Genomic DNA, 14,828 nt, shown 5'->3' on the forward strand with positions numbered 1-14,828 from the left:
CACAGGTAATTGTAGAGCCGATGAACTCGCTAAAAATGGAACCGTGAACCGTGTTTCACCTGAAAGGGAGAAGGTAGGTATACAGATAGCTACATGTAAACTTATGCTAAAAGAAACAGCTTTTGCGATAGCAAATTCACAACTTGCCAACATGCGCAGCCACAAAACTCATATGGCCTTCACTGGACCTAAAGCGCTCTAAGGACTTGTTATCTCAAAGCAGACTTCATATAAGCTCCCTAATAGGTGTCCTTAAGGGACACTGTCTTATAGGGAGACACGCAATACGACTTGATGTAGCCTCAAATGACTTCTGTAGGAGCTGTATGGACGAAGAAGAAGAGGAAACAATCTCTCATCTCCTATGCACTTGCCCTGATCTTTCACTCAGACGCAAACTTCATCTAGGGGACTACTCTTTTGATAATCCCAGTGAACTAGCTAAAAAGGATATAAAATATCTTCTTCGCTTTATAAAAAGCTCAAAATGGTTCTACTAGTTAGAAGTAATTTTCTAGATTCATGTGGTATCACAATGGGCCTTTCTCTTGGCCTAAGTGTGTGGATTCTAAATCCGCAGCCACGTTAACCTAACCTAACCTGTAGCAAGGTTTCATGCTTGTCACTATTTTATCGCTATTTTTATGAACAATGCTCTAGTGAAATATCCTGTTGCATTCCTCTACTCAAACAAATCAAGTGTAAAACTTTTACTACAAGAAATGCGCATCAGTTTACCCTTTATCCCGGTTTCGGACGTACTGTAAAGTACAGAGATTATTTTTTAGTTGCACTGCACGAATGTGGAATGCTTTACTATTCTCAAAAATTCCCACTCATTACAATACGCAGATCCTTACCAATCTAATGCTAATTGCTCTCATGTCTATAATCATCATAAGAGTATTCATATCCCCTTGATTAAACGAAAAATTTAGAAAAAAAGTAACAGCTGTTCAAAAGACTGAATCCGAAGAAAACAAAAAAGCAACTGTTAAAAATTTATAATTTGGTAGCATTCGGTTGAGTTGCTGAATTGTGCAACTAAAAAGTTTTCGGTTTACCGATTAGGTTTGTAACTTAAGCGGAAATCTTATAAACCATTCGTAAAATTAACCGAAAACTTTAACGAGAAGTCTTTGTTTCTTTTGTATGTTTTTCTTTATTTTAGTTTATTTGCCTACATAGAATGTCTTTCTTACTGCTGTGTGGCGTGTTTGAGTTAATCAATATAGTAACTTTACATGACCTTTATGTTTTTGGTCAAAAGTGCTCCCCCTTTTTCGGAAAACCATAAACCTTTATTATGACATCTAACCCTCACTCCTCAAAGCAAGGTAGGGTAAGGGTATAAGTAAATTTATAACAAATGTTCGAGAAAATAGTGAAAATGACATCGTAAATTACGATAATTTATCATTTTTATTTCATTTGTTATAACCTTGTAGGAAATATGAAATATTTTACCAATTTTAATCATAAATAACTCAAATAATAATTAGTGGTCAACACGTGAATTTCGCTCATACCCTAACAAAACCATATAAAAGGTAAGTGCACGAACAAAAATTAAAGTTTTCCTCTTCCTCCAACAAACGAATACTTAATCTGAGTCTCGTAGAAAAGATTGTTCTTTGCCATATCGTGAATCGTGATATTGTAGCAAAATATTGTTCTTAAGCCGTGATCCTGACTTTTATCCTGCGAAAGCACTATTCAAACGCGGATGTGGTAAACGAGTGGATTCAGTGCAAAAACTTTAGCCAACATCATTAGCTTCATAACCGCTACCGCGAGCCACCATAACGCAGCTCCGCCACCACCGCTGCCATCCCACCGCTATAAACCACATCAAACACCGAACCGGAAGCATCCCTGATACCATTTTACAATAACCGCATTTGAGCATCAATGGCTGCCTATATTTTTCGTGTATATTAATGGGTAGGGTATAATGCCTTTGGAAAGGATGATTCAGTTTCAAAAAGGATCATTATTGCACTTTTCGCTCATCTATATAAAGATAAAGGGAGAATGAGGTTAAGCTTGGGTTAACGGTTATTTGTCTGGTTTAATGCAGTTGATTTCGCTAGAGAACGAGATGTGGATGTGTTCACAAGGCTACCTACAGCGAAAAAGACATTAAAATTTTGTTTGCTTAGAAATTGAATGTCATCATTCTTCATGAGGCGGAAGTTTGTGGTGTTTTAATGGCAAATGGAGATTATGGGGAGTGAGAGGCAAAATAAATGGGATATTGGTTGCGAATTTGTGGTTATTATCAGACGATATCCTGTCAGAATGACGGGTATAAATGAATTTTACGACTTGTAAGATAATAGTCAACATCGTAGAGGTAGAGAAAGAGAGAGAGATAGACAGACAGGCTGACAGACAGAATGAATGTGTTCAGCTTTTAAATGTATATTACATCGATTTATGAGTGGTAATTAAATGTCAAAAGAAAAATATGTACATGCATCCAGAGTAACAAATTATGTATATTTTAAAATGAAAAACATATATTTTTGTGAGTTTGTTGGTGTTTGTGAAGTCATTTCGTTAAAATCAAATTGATGTTGTTTCAAAAGAATACTAAGAAATCATATTTTTGTTGGAACTTTGGAGCAATCAATTGTTATACAAAATGAACATCAGAAAATAAAGTTTCTCCTTTGAAGTTTATTGTTAAACACAAAACTCAGCTATTGTTCAGGTGTGTGAATGTTTGAAATAAAAAACAAATATAATAAATTTCATGTAAATGGAACAAAAAGTATTTATTTTGTTTTTTTATTCTCGTGATAAAAAATGAAAAAAGGTAAAACTTCTGCTTTGATTGTTTTTCATATCTAAATTGGCAACTACATGTGTTATTTGGTTATAGATATGTAAATTGAGATAAAGAACTTTTTTGTAGTGTTATATCAAAAAACGGGTTGTCAAATAATATTTTTTTTAAATGTTCACATATTTTAGTCAATTAAAAATAGGGTTTTTGTGAAAATTTACTACTTTGTTTTCTTTTGCGCATACTTGTGCCATTTCGACACTTTGACATTTGAAAGATTCGTTTGTAAACTGTTTTAAAAGTGTCTTTTGAATTTTATCGAAGAAATGTTTTAGTATGACACTAAATGATAACATGATAATTTAATATATATATTTAACACGAGTTTACACCGAAAAAGTAGTAGAAATCATTAAATCTAATTGGTAATCCCAAACACTTCAAATTGAGCTAATCGAATCAGACTTTTGTACAAGTTTTTCCATTTCCCAATTGAAATTGTAATTATCTTTAAACCGTTTCTGAATTGGAATTCAAAAGAAACACTTGCATTATGTGAGTTTAAAAATCTTTTTTAAAAGACAACTGCAAACACGATTTGTGTCAACGGAAAAGTTTAAATTGCTCAAACTAGGTTACAAATTAGGTGTATCCGCACAGTTTTACAGTTTTACGAAAAGCTAAAAATAATAAAGCACCAGGTCAAGATGGTGTACCGTACGAATTTTTTAAGAATTCATCGCAAAGTTTTAAGCTGCAACTTGTTGTGCTTTTTAACAAAATTCTTACGATAGCGGAAGTTCCTTCCTCGTACAAAAAATCAGTTATCTTCCCAATACATAAAAAAGGTTTCTTAAATGACGTCTCAAACTACAGAATTATCTTTAATGAATATTTTAGCTAAGGTATTTTGCGGAGTTCTTGTCGATCGTTTGGAAAAGTGGGTAGAAGAGAAAAAGATATTATCAGACTTCCAGGTTGGATTTAGGAAAAATTACTCCACTGTTGACCAAATCTTTACTCTGTCATCGATAGTGAAAGCATTTGAGGCAAGAAATAAAAAGGTTTACTCGATGTTTGTTGATTTCAAAGCAGCGTTTGATTTAGTAAATCGCAATGCTTTAATATACAAACTTTCGCAGATGGGTGTTTCAACCAGATTTGTACATGTCATCAAGAATATGTATACATACACAGAAGCTAACGTCTGGGATGGATCGCATTTTTCTGAATGGTTTAGTACTGATTCCGGTGTCAAACAAGGATGTCCGCTTAGTGCACTTTTATTTTCAATATTCATTAATGACATAGTTAACGACTTACCTGGAGGAATTAGAATGGCCGGAATCCGGATAAATGCTTTACTTTATGCTGACGACATGGTCATACTATCGGAATCGAAAGAAAATCTTCAATTTATGATAAATCGCATACTCCCATAAATGGGGATTAGAAATCAATACAGAAAAATCAAAAATTCTGATCTTTTCGCGATCCAATCGGACTGAAGTTGGAAGTAATTGGAAGAACAACGGAAGAAGTTTGGAGGTGACAAACGAATATAGATATCTTGGAGTGAACCTCAACCCACGACTGAATTTTAGTAAGCACCTTGACATTAAAGTCAAAACATCACAAGGTCTAATAAACTTAACATGGAGAAAGATCTTCTCAAACAACCTTGTATATTTTTCTACCAAATACCAAATTTTTAATTCAGTTGTGAAGTCCACTTTATGTTATGCAGCTCAAGTTTGGGGAATGGAAGAGTAATAGGAACACGCCGAACTATGCGATCTACTTGGAAACTGGCTTACCAAAATTATTTACAAGCACATTGAAACTACAAGCGGATTATATTATTAAAATCTTAGGTTTTCCAGAGATGAGCGACTGAGCAAAATTATGCTGCTTTACGAAATAAGGAACAAAGACTGGTGGTATGACAAATGGCAACGAATTGCCACTTCATTTGGTGAAGATATGCAAATTAATACAAGTTACATTCTTGATGTTAAGGAAAAAATGTATAAAATTATCCATCTTAATGAAAACTCGGTTCGGAATCAATTTATAAAAACAGCTATTGAATCAGAAAGTCGAATATTATATAGCCATATACAATTTAATCTAAACAACAATAACTATTTCAATGAATCTTTAAGCTACAAAGATATTTCTTTGATTTTCAAAGCTAGATGCGAAGTCTTATGTCTCAACGGTAGACCATACAATGGGAGTTACAACCAGTTCTGTACACTCTGTAATCTTCTGCTTCCATTTTATAAGCGTATGTCCAATTTTCAGATACAAGAGATTCTCATATTTTTTAAAATTCTCTCTCACTCTACAAGAGACAATTCTAATATTGAATGGACCAGATTGGAAAAATCTTGTCAACTATCTGAAGGAAATTTGCAGATTTAGAAAATTGATTATGAGTGAATATGATTAAACTAGTAGATGTATATATGTATGTAAAAATCAATATATAGTTAAAACTGAAAATTAAAACAAAGTTTACCAATGTTATAAAAATTTAAGTTGCAAGTCGAGCTGACGGCAAAGCCAAAGCTTTTAAATTCAAAAGCAAATTTTCATGTATTTATTTTAAAAACTGTTAATAAATGAATTACTTCCTTACTTACTTACTTAGGTTACAAATTATATAAATGAATATGCAATTTCGAAAAGGGCACATCTCTGAAAATTTAAAAAGTTTAGGTATTGAAAAAAGTGGTTATTTTTCAAAATGGTGCTTCCATTTTATTTTTTATGTACAGGCGATGACGTTTATACACAGAGAGAAAAAGGACTACATGAAATCAATAAGATTGCTTTGTTGTGATATTTTGCTTAGAAATCTATTTAAAAGTAATGAATAATATGATATTTCTATAGAGAAAACTTATTAATTTCACGAAGAAAATCTTTTTAATAAGAAACTTCTCATTTAATAATAAATGCATAAGAATACTTTATTACTTATCACTTTTAAGAAGGCAATCTTGACGACTTGTTCCTTTTTTATAAATGCTTACAAGGAAATCTTCTTAAATCGATAAGTATCTTTCTATAAAAATGCATTCATCCCGTTATTTTCTCATGGCGCGTCTGCAAGAATGATAAACAATAAGAGAACCTTATCATTTTTTTGTTCAAATAAGACCAAATTATTAAATGTTTATTTTTTCGCTAATAAAAAAATCCGTTTCAATCAAAGAGACCTGAGAGGTAATAAGTGAAATCTTATTAGTTTAGTGTCCCAAAATGATGAACTTATTGAAAGGGCTGTCCATTGCAAATCAAAAAGAATCAATTTTTTAAAAAAGAGGGTGAGATGCGACCCACACTGATAACTTCCCATCCCGGATGTCGATTTGTCTTGCTTAAAAGTTTGTCTATATGTACTCGTTTCAGTTTTTACCAAATTTGCGTACTATTTTTTGTAGATTTTATTTTTTATGAAAAAACGGACTGTGGATTTTTATATACAAATTTCTGAATATCGAAAACAATATTTTCTGTGAAATAATATAAGTTTGAAGCCAATATTTTTAATTTTTGAAAAGCTATTTGAGTCGAAAGTAAATTTTTACTAAGTTTTAGTATTGTTTTTTTAGAGTTTTATTTTTTGTAAAAAAACTGTCCATTCGATTTTTTCAAAATTTTATCGAATGTTGAAAACAATATTTTCTACAAGATAAAATTAGTTTGAAGCCAATAACTAAAATTTTTGAAAAGAAAAGTCGAAAATCAATTTTTACCAACTTTTATACATTTTTTGTAGGTTTTTATTTTTTGTAAAAAAAACTGTAAATTCGATTTTTCTCAAACTTTGTCCTAATGTTGAAAACAATATTTCTTATAAGAAAAAATTAATAAGAAGCTATTATCTGAAATTTTTGAAAAGATATTTGTGTCGAAAATCATTTTTTACCAACTTTTGTTAATTTCGTTCGGTTATTAATTTTTTGTAGAAAAAACTGTCAATTCGATTTTTCTCAAATTTTTATCAGATGTAAAAAACATTCTTCTTCGTTGCACAAAATTGTTTTGGAGATGAAGTCATATTTTAGTCTTAAAATTTTGGAGGTGACAAATTTTTTTTTTCAGGTTTTTTCGATTTATAAAAAAAACTTTAAATGCAATTTTTCTAAAAAGTATACTTGTTTGGTATCACATTACATTTTATTGTATAAAATTTAATTCAAGTCTCTAGAATTTTTGGTTTGTAAGATATTTAGGGTTAACCAAAATGTTCACCTTTTTTCAAACTGCTATGGTAAAAAAAACCATCCACGCAATTGTCTTGAGAGCCCTTTCTGCATCTTTCTGGCTTATTATCTATATAACAAAATGTATTTGAAATCAATATCTCTTCTGGTTCTTGAGCTATGGAGGACGAAAAAAACGTCACGAACGTACGGAAGTACGGACGTACGGACAGACGCACACATCTTTCTAAAAATCTTTTATTTCGACTCTAGGGACCTTGAAACGTCGAGAAATGTCAAAATTTTCAATTTGACAAATCGGACCCATTACAATAACTTCCTATGGGAAGTTAATAATAAGTTGTCACATATTTTATACACAAAACGGTACTTTCCTTTGCCAAACATAATTTTTGTTTTCAAGTCTAGAGGCGATGTCGGTAAACTTTAAGAAAAAAGTTAAAACGAGTGTATTAAATTGATAAAAATGGTTGAAAATATTGACAATGTAATCGCGAGTGAAAGAGTAATGACGAAATTGAGGAGATCCAGCTCCTGGGGCCAAAGTGGGTTGGTATCCGCGTTGCTTAAAATGTATGGAGTAAACTCAATTGACGTTCTCAAAAAATAGAAGATGGAAGACGTCGACAAATTCTTTAGCAACTTCGACAATACGGCTACTTTGTCGATTGAATAAAATTTCAAGCTAGACTACGAAAGTGGAGGATGGAGAGAGTAAGTTGTTTCCATATTCAATAAAATCTTAGTAAGTGTGCCACCTGTGCCACAAAGCTGTTTAACCATGTTACACAGGCGTCAAAGATAAGTTAAGGCTGTACATTTATTAAACTGTGTTCACACAAGCCAATTCCAAATGATGGTATTGTTATTTGTTGTTTTTCAAGCTGTTTTTGGATAGATTTCCTATAGCAGCTGTGCTGACCTTGGTGTGAACACAACTTGATAAACAACTTCTTGTTACTCATGTAACAAAATGCTCTTATTTTAATTTTAGAATACACCTTTATTGTGTGACCACCGTCGACCCCAAAGGTTCTGGAATGGCTTGAAATGATTTCCAATCATTTAAATTCAGCCACATCTTCAAGAGCATCAACCAATTTACAAGTTTCTGAGTTAACAGAAATAGATCTAACTGGTCTTCTTAAATCATCTGTTAGAGGCCTACTTTTCTTGACATTTTATGGGAAAAACGGTCATTTAGATAGCAAAAGACAGAACTCATTGTGTTGTGAAAAGATTTATTGGAAACGCTACAAAAATGACTTACAGAGACATGGATCAGTGGGCTCAGTAACAGGAATCTTTCCCACAGAAAATAAAGTACGTATTCAACAATTAAAAGTTAAAAGAACTGAATTTTATACTTCACTTTACTTCACTGAGTCGTAAATAACTTCATATCATGCACAGTTATTAGACATTTGGATTGAGTTTGTCATAACTTGAAGTTAAGTTGATTTAAGGTAGTGCGCCCGAAAAAATACTGGAAATAAATTAATTTGTTTATTTCTTGTCATAGTTATGTTTATTTTTACTTTTTATTTATTTACTTATATGAGAACACATGCTATTTTTTTTAAAGAATATGATATTTATTTATTAAGCCACTATTACCATTACTCCTATTTTTTTACCTTTCATTGAAAAGAAAAACAATAAATTGTTTAAAAAAAGATATTTATTTCGTCTTTTATTTAAATGAGTTTAGCAGACATTTTGTATTTATTTTTTATATTTTTCGAATATGGGTAAATTAACTTTTAATAAGTTCGTCTCAACGTTTCTAAGAGAGTTTAACTCTTTTTTTAGTAAGACCTTCTAATTCTTTCAACAAGATTTCCACATGCTTTTAATAAGTTCTTTACATGCATTCAAAGCTATTTTTATTTTCTTCCAATCAGTTCTTCTTATTGTTACTAAAAGATCTTCTTATTGTTTCTAAGAGATTGGCTTTTACTTTTTAATATGTTTTCTTATTGTTTTAAAAAGCAGTTCTATCAGAACCCAATAAGATATCTTCTTAAAAATATGTGGATATCCTCAAGATTTTCTCAATGGTTTTAATAAGACGTTTTTCTTTATTAAACCATAGGGAAAACTTATTACTTTTCTTCTATTTTATATTGTATTTTTTTCTCTGTGTAGAAGAATTATTACCAAAAATGTTCCGTTTTCGATCTTTATGGGTGTAGACAAGCATTTACGTCACATTGATATAAAAAACGTATTTGACAAAATATCCGACATTGTAACATTGTTTTTAACTTCCAATTGCATATTTTAGCGATCGGTCAGATTTGTCGAATGGAAAATTTTGACATTTCTCGACGTTTAAATCAAAGATATTTAGAGAGATGAGAATGTACATTCGTACTTTCATATGTTTAATAAGCTTTTTTCGCCGTCCATATCTCAAGAACCAGCAGAGATATAGATTTCAAATAAATTGTGTCATAGAGATAATAACACAGAAAGATGCAACACGGAGGGAAGTACGATAAGATTGGTGCTAAGATGTCATAAAGGTTTTTGGTAGAAAGCATTATTTACAATGGGAGAGGGGGTCTATCTGCCATCTTTAAGGCGGAAAGGGCAAATTTATAAAAATTGACTTAAAATCTGAAAACAAATATTTAAAAAGAACAAGAACACTATCTGCTATAACTTATACCTTTTTCAAAAGCCAGAACTCTTAAATTCATAGTATAGTTGACTTGAAACTGTTTGAGTCAATCGTTTTTGAAATAATTGACTTTCAAAATTTAAGTCAAAATTTATGAAAAAAAAATGTTTTAAAAAATTGATTTGAGTACAATTTTTCTTCTTTTATTTTTTTAATAAAAAGTGAAAACTGGTACTTCTTATGTATTATCTTTTTTGAGATAATTGAAGAATAGTTCAACTATACTCTTCTTTTAACCCTGAAGGCATTGCATTCTCCGCCCACTCCTCGGTTTGTATGTAAGTCAGGAGTTAGTAAAAATTGTACCGTCAATTTTGAGTGCGTTTAGGGTATCTTAGTCGCGTCAATGAAATTATCGTTCGTACTAGTGTAACTGTGGAGGTTGTTTTGGCGGTAATACATCTCCTAGGTGTTCAGTGCAAACGTTGTGAGGGTCAAAGTTCTTTAATTGCAGTCCAACACTTTCATTTCTGTCAAACAAACATGATACAAATTGTTTACATCTAGCAAATAATCAATTATTTGAAATTTTAAGTCGTCCTTATATTTTTTTTTCTTTAAGGCAGTATTTTCTACAAATAAAAAGTGCCATAATATATTGATGGATATGAAGCTTGTTCTGATTTTCAAGATAGTTTATTGTGTAAGACTTATCGGTTTCATCAATATATTTACTGAAGACCATTTCGAAATTTACTATTAAATATAAAACTAATTTTTTGTTTTTCAATTCTTTTAAAAACTAGAAAACATGGAAAGGATTAGTTTTTAGTGTTTGATTAAAAATTAAATAGAGCAGCTATCTACATCAATTTGTGGTCTATAATCATAAGAAAAATAATACTCAAAATGATTTTTTAAACTTTTTTTTATGAATAGTATTTAACATTAAGGATTCTTGCTTTTAATTAAGGTATAATTTTTAGCTGCAAGTGTTGCAGTTGTTTTTAAATATTTTTTTTTTAGGTTTCAAGTCAATTTTTATAAAATTTACCAACTCCCCTCCCCTCTTTACCCAGAAACCGTTATTTTTTCTTAGCTACAAAATTATCGCACTCGATCACAGAAACGACTTTCAAAAAAATTGAGAAGGCCTTTTTTAACATTTTGGTTGATCTCAAATATCTTACGAACCAATAACGTTAGAGACTTCAATTAAATTTTCAAAGCTATAGGGCTGGAATTCGATATCTGTCAAACTAAAATGTTAAACCAATGTTTTTTCAGTTGACATTTAAAAAATGGATCGCTTACCTATCGCACATCGCATAAAATTTGTTAAAACCTACTACAAAAATGGTGATTCTGCCACAGCCACAGATTGTGCTTTGAAAGGAAATTATGGTTTATATAATCGTCCAAATAAGCAAGAAATTGGCAAAGTTGTGAAGAAATTTGAAGTAACTAGATTGGTTACAGATCTTACAATATCCAGTGCATCATCGTTTCGCTTGTATCACTGACAATATCGCTGCTGTAAGTAAAAGTGTTGCCGAAGATCCGAATGTGTAGATTCCTTGTCGTTCTCAGGAATTACGACAGTCTTACGGCACATTATGGCGTATTTTGAAGTTCAGCTCACACATTAACTTAAGCCAGCTGACTGTTCACATAGTTTTAGATACGTCGATTGGGTTTTTGAACAACAGGCGGTGTACGGAGATTTTTCAAATAAAATTTTCTCCAGCGACGAAGTGCATTTCTCACTCGGTGAGTATTTTAATTAACAAAATCGCCGTATTAGCGGTTCTGAGAATCCTCAATCAATTAAAGAAAGGCCATTATATCCACAAAAATTCAATGTTCGGGACACTCTTTGCTCCGGGGGCGTGACTTGACCTTACTTCTTCAAAAACGGCGATGGAACGACTGTCACTGTCAATTCGGAGGGTTGTGGTCATATCATAATCGACTTTTTTTGCATGCTATTGAAGAAAAGCAGCTGTATACTTCCCACCAAGGCGCTCCCCGACAGAAGATGACTATACAGATCTATTTAATCTTCTTGGGCATAACTTTCTTGTTGGCGGAGACTTCAATACGAAACATACCCATTGGGGTTTACGACTTATATCAACAAAAGGCAAAAGACTTTTCCTAGCAGGCCGTAAATACAATTGCGAATTCTATTCCTCCAGGTCGCCAACTTACTGGCCTTCCGATACTCACAAAATACCAGACCTTATTGACTTTTTCGTAGCTAAAGGAATCAAACGAAATCACATTAGTGTCGAAGGTAATTATGACCTGTCATCAGATCATACTCCAGTGATTCTATCACTAAGTGAATAGGAAGTACAAGAAAAAAGTAATCCAAAGCTTGTAAATAAGAAAACAAACTGGAATGATTTAAGAGAAAGGCTTTTAAGTTTTATAAATTTAAGATCTACCATGGATACAATCGAGAAAATTGACCATGAAGTGGAACAATACTCCAACATTTTCTAATAGAAGACAAAATGAAATAAAATATCCTTAAAGATAAGAGAGTTGATAATAGAGAAAAGAAGAGCTCGAAGAAGATGGCAAAATTGTAGATTTCCAGATGATAAAACAACGTTTAACCGTATAAGAAACAATCTTAAAAAACAAATTCAAAAATGATTCACTCAGTAAATTCCTAAGGAATGTAACGACTGATGCTTCAACCGATTTTGGATGGATAGCAGCCAAGCGCCTGAAAAGACCGTCGTTACAAAACTCGCCCTTGAAATCTCAAGATGGGAAATGGATCGGTAACCCGAAAGAAAAAGCTAACCTTTTCGCTGAACATCTTGTGAATGTTTTTAAGCCATACTCATCAAACGCGCCTGAAAATAACTTACAGTTTGTTGATAAGATAGATGAAAGTGAAATACCAATTGTAAGACTTAAAGAAATAAAAAGTATGTGTTTACATCAACTATCAAATAAAAAATCACCAGGTTACGATCTAATTACTGCTCAGGTTATGAAAGAAATGCCATTGCAAGCCTTCATAAAACTCCAATATATAATAAATGCATGCCTTAAGCAACGGTATGTCCCGCACCATTGGAAAATTTCTAAAGTAATTGTCATACCGAAGCAAGGTAAGCCACCTACAGAAGTGACGGCTTACAGACCAATATCGCTTATACCAATTATGGCAAAAGTTTTTGAGAAACTGCTTCTGAAGAGACTTAGCAAAATCATAGAAGAAAGAAGGTTAATCCCAAACCATTAGTTTGGCTTTAGAAATAAACATTCCACGATACACCAAGTTCATAGAATATCGGATGTAATAGAAAAAGCATTAGAAGAAAAACAAGTATGTTCAGCTATTTTCTCAGATGTTGCTCAAGCTTTTGACAAGGGTTGGCATGAGGGACTTGAGTACAAACTGCAAAGGGATCTTCCCAGGCAGTACTTTGAAATATTAAAATCGTACATCTCAGGCCGATTGTTTAGAGTAAGGTACGATCAAGAATGCTCGGAATTGAAGAAAATAGAAGCCGGTGTACCACAAGGAAGTGTCCTTGGTCCTACCCTGTATTTAATATACACAAGGGATATTCCAGTTGGTAATCACACCATAATGGCTACTTTTGCAGATGATACCGCAATTTTGGTACCCGACAAATGTGTCTCTAAGACAGCAGTAAAACTACAAAATGCCGTCGACACAGAGAGAGCTTGGACCGAAAAATGTCGTATCAAACGCAATGAAACAAAATCTTCACATATAAACTTTACAAATAAAAAGATAAACAATATTCCAATAATCATTAAAAATCAAGCTGTACCTTACGCCAATACGGCCAAATACCTTGGAATGACTTTGAATGCAAAGCTTAAGTGGAAAGACACATCAAAAAGAAAAGAGAAGAACTAAACTTGAAATAAAGAAAATTGTACTGGTTGCTTGGTAACAACTCTGGTTTATCAATCCAAAACAAAATAATGCTGTATAATCAAGTACTAAAGCCTGTTTGGACCTATGGAATCCAATTATGGGGCTGTACAAAGAAAACAAAAATTCCAAAACAAAGTCCTTCGTGGAATAGTCAATGCACCTTGGTACATAAGAAATACCGATCTACATCGTGACTTACAAATAGAAATGGTTACAGAAGTTGTTAGAAATACGCTGTATCGCACAACCAGAGACTGCAAAGTCATACTTATTCTGAAATGGAGTCCGTCTTGAATATAAGAAACCATGTTCGGAGATTAAGAAGAACCAAGTCTCATGATCTAAAAAAACATGGGAAAGTATTAAAAGTTTAAACTTCCCCCAAAGTGATTGCACAAAATTAAGAAAGAAAAATCGGAAGTCGATCCTTCAAGATTGGTCCTAATGAAGAGGTGGTTTTAGTGGTTAAGAGTCCTACACTACTTGGTGTCGAATACTGCCAAGTGTATTTTGAAGACTTCCTCCTTTAAAAAAAAAATTGAAGAATACGAATTGGAGAATACGTGGTTTCAACAAGATGTTGCCACATGCCACGCAACTAGAGCGAATATGGCTTTATTGCAAGAGACATTTCCTGGCCGCTTTATTCCTTGTTGTGGCGAAATCAACTAGATGAACTTTTAACTCTTGGGCACTTAAAAACTAACTTTCTTCACGTTATGGCTGAGATACCGCCGAATATGTGTAAAAAAGTGGTCGAAAATTACCTCAAAAGAACCGATATAGTGTTTCACACATAATATCAATGTTTAAACTTCGTAATAAATACAAAATATCATACAAAAATGTTAAGTGTTTTATTCACGTTAACTTTTGAAAAAGCAAAATAGATAACCCCTTACATTTAAAAAAAATAACTTTTGAATATATTCATTATAGTCCGTGCTGTTATTTCAAGACTTAATTGGATTGTGGCAAAATGATTGAGCCTACTCTGTTGGATTAAGAGATGATCTTTTTTTTAGTTGTTTTTCTTTCAAGGCTTTCAGGCTCTGTGTTAGCCTTTATAATATTATATACCAACTTGGAAAATTTACCTGAATAGAACATGTGCTCAATGAGCGTATAGGCATTGAAAATATTATGCAGTTTTAATTTATAATCATTTTGCGTTTATGAATCAAAAAGATAGATATAGAAACTTTCAATCTAATCACTTACCAAGTCTGCAGATAATGA

The 14,828-nt window shown here is 32.3% G+C and overlaps 1 protein-coding gene across 1 annotated transcript in view; it reads right to left on the reverse strand.

Annotated features, from left to right (window-relative positions):
* LOC129939096 (inactive dipeptidyl peptidase 10) overlaps positions 1–14,828 on the reverse strand; it is a 284,572-nt gene that overhangs the window by 231,622 nt on the left and 38,122 nt on the right. The gene's annotated exons all lie outside the window — the stretch shown is intronic.

This window comes from Eupeodes corollae, chromosome 1 (assembly GCF_945859685.1).
Source record: "Eupeodes corollae chromosome 1, idEupCoro1.1, whole genome shotgun sequence".
NCBI classification, from domain to species: Eukaryota; Metazoa; Arthropoda; class Insecta; order Diptera; family Syrphidae; genus Eupeodes; species Eupeodes corollae.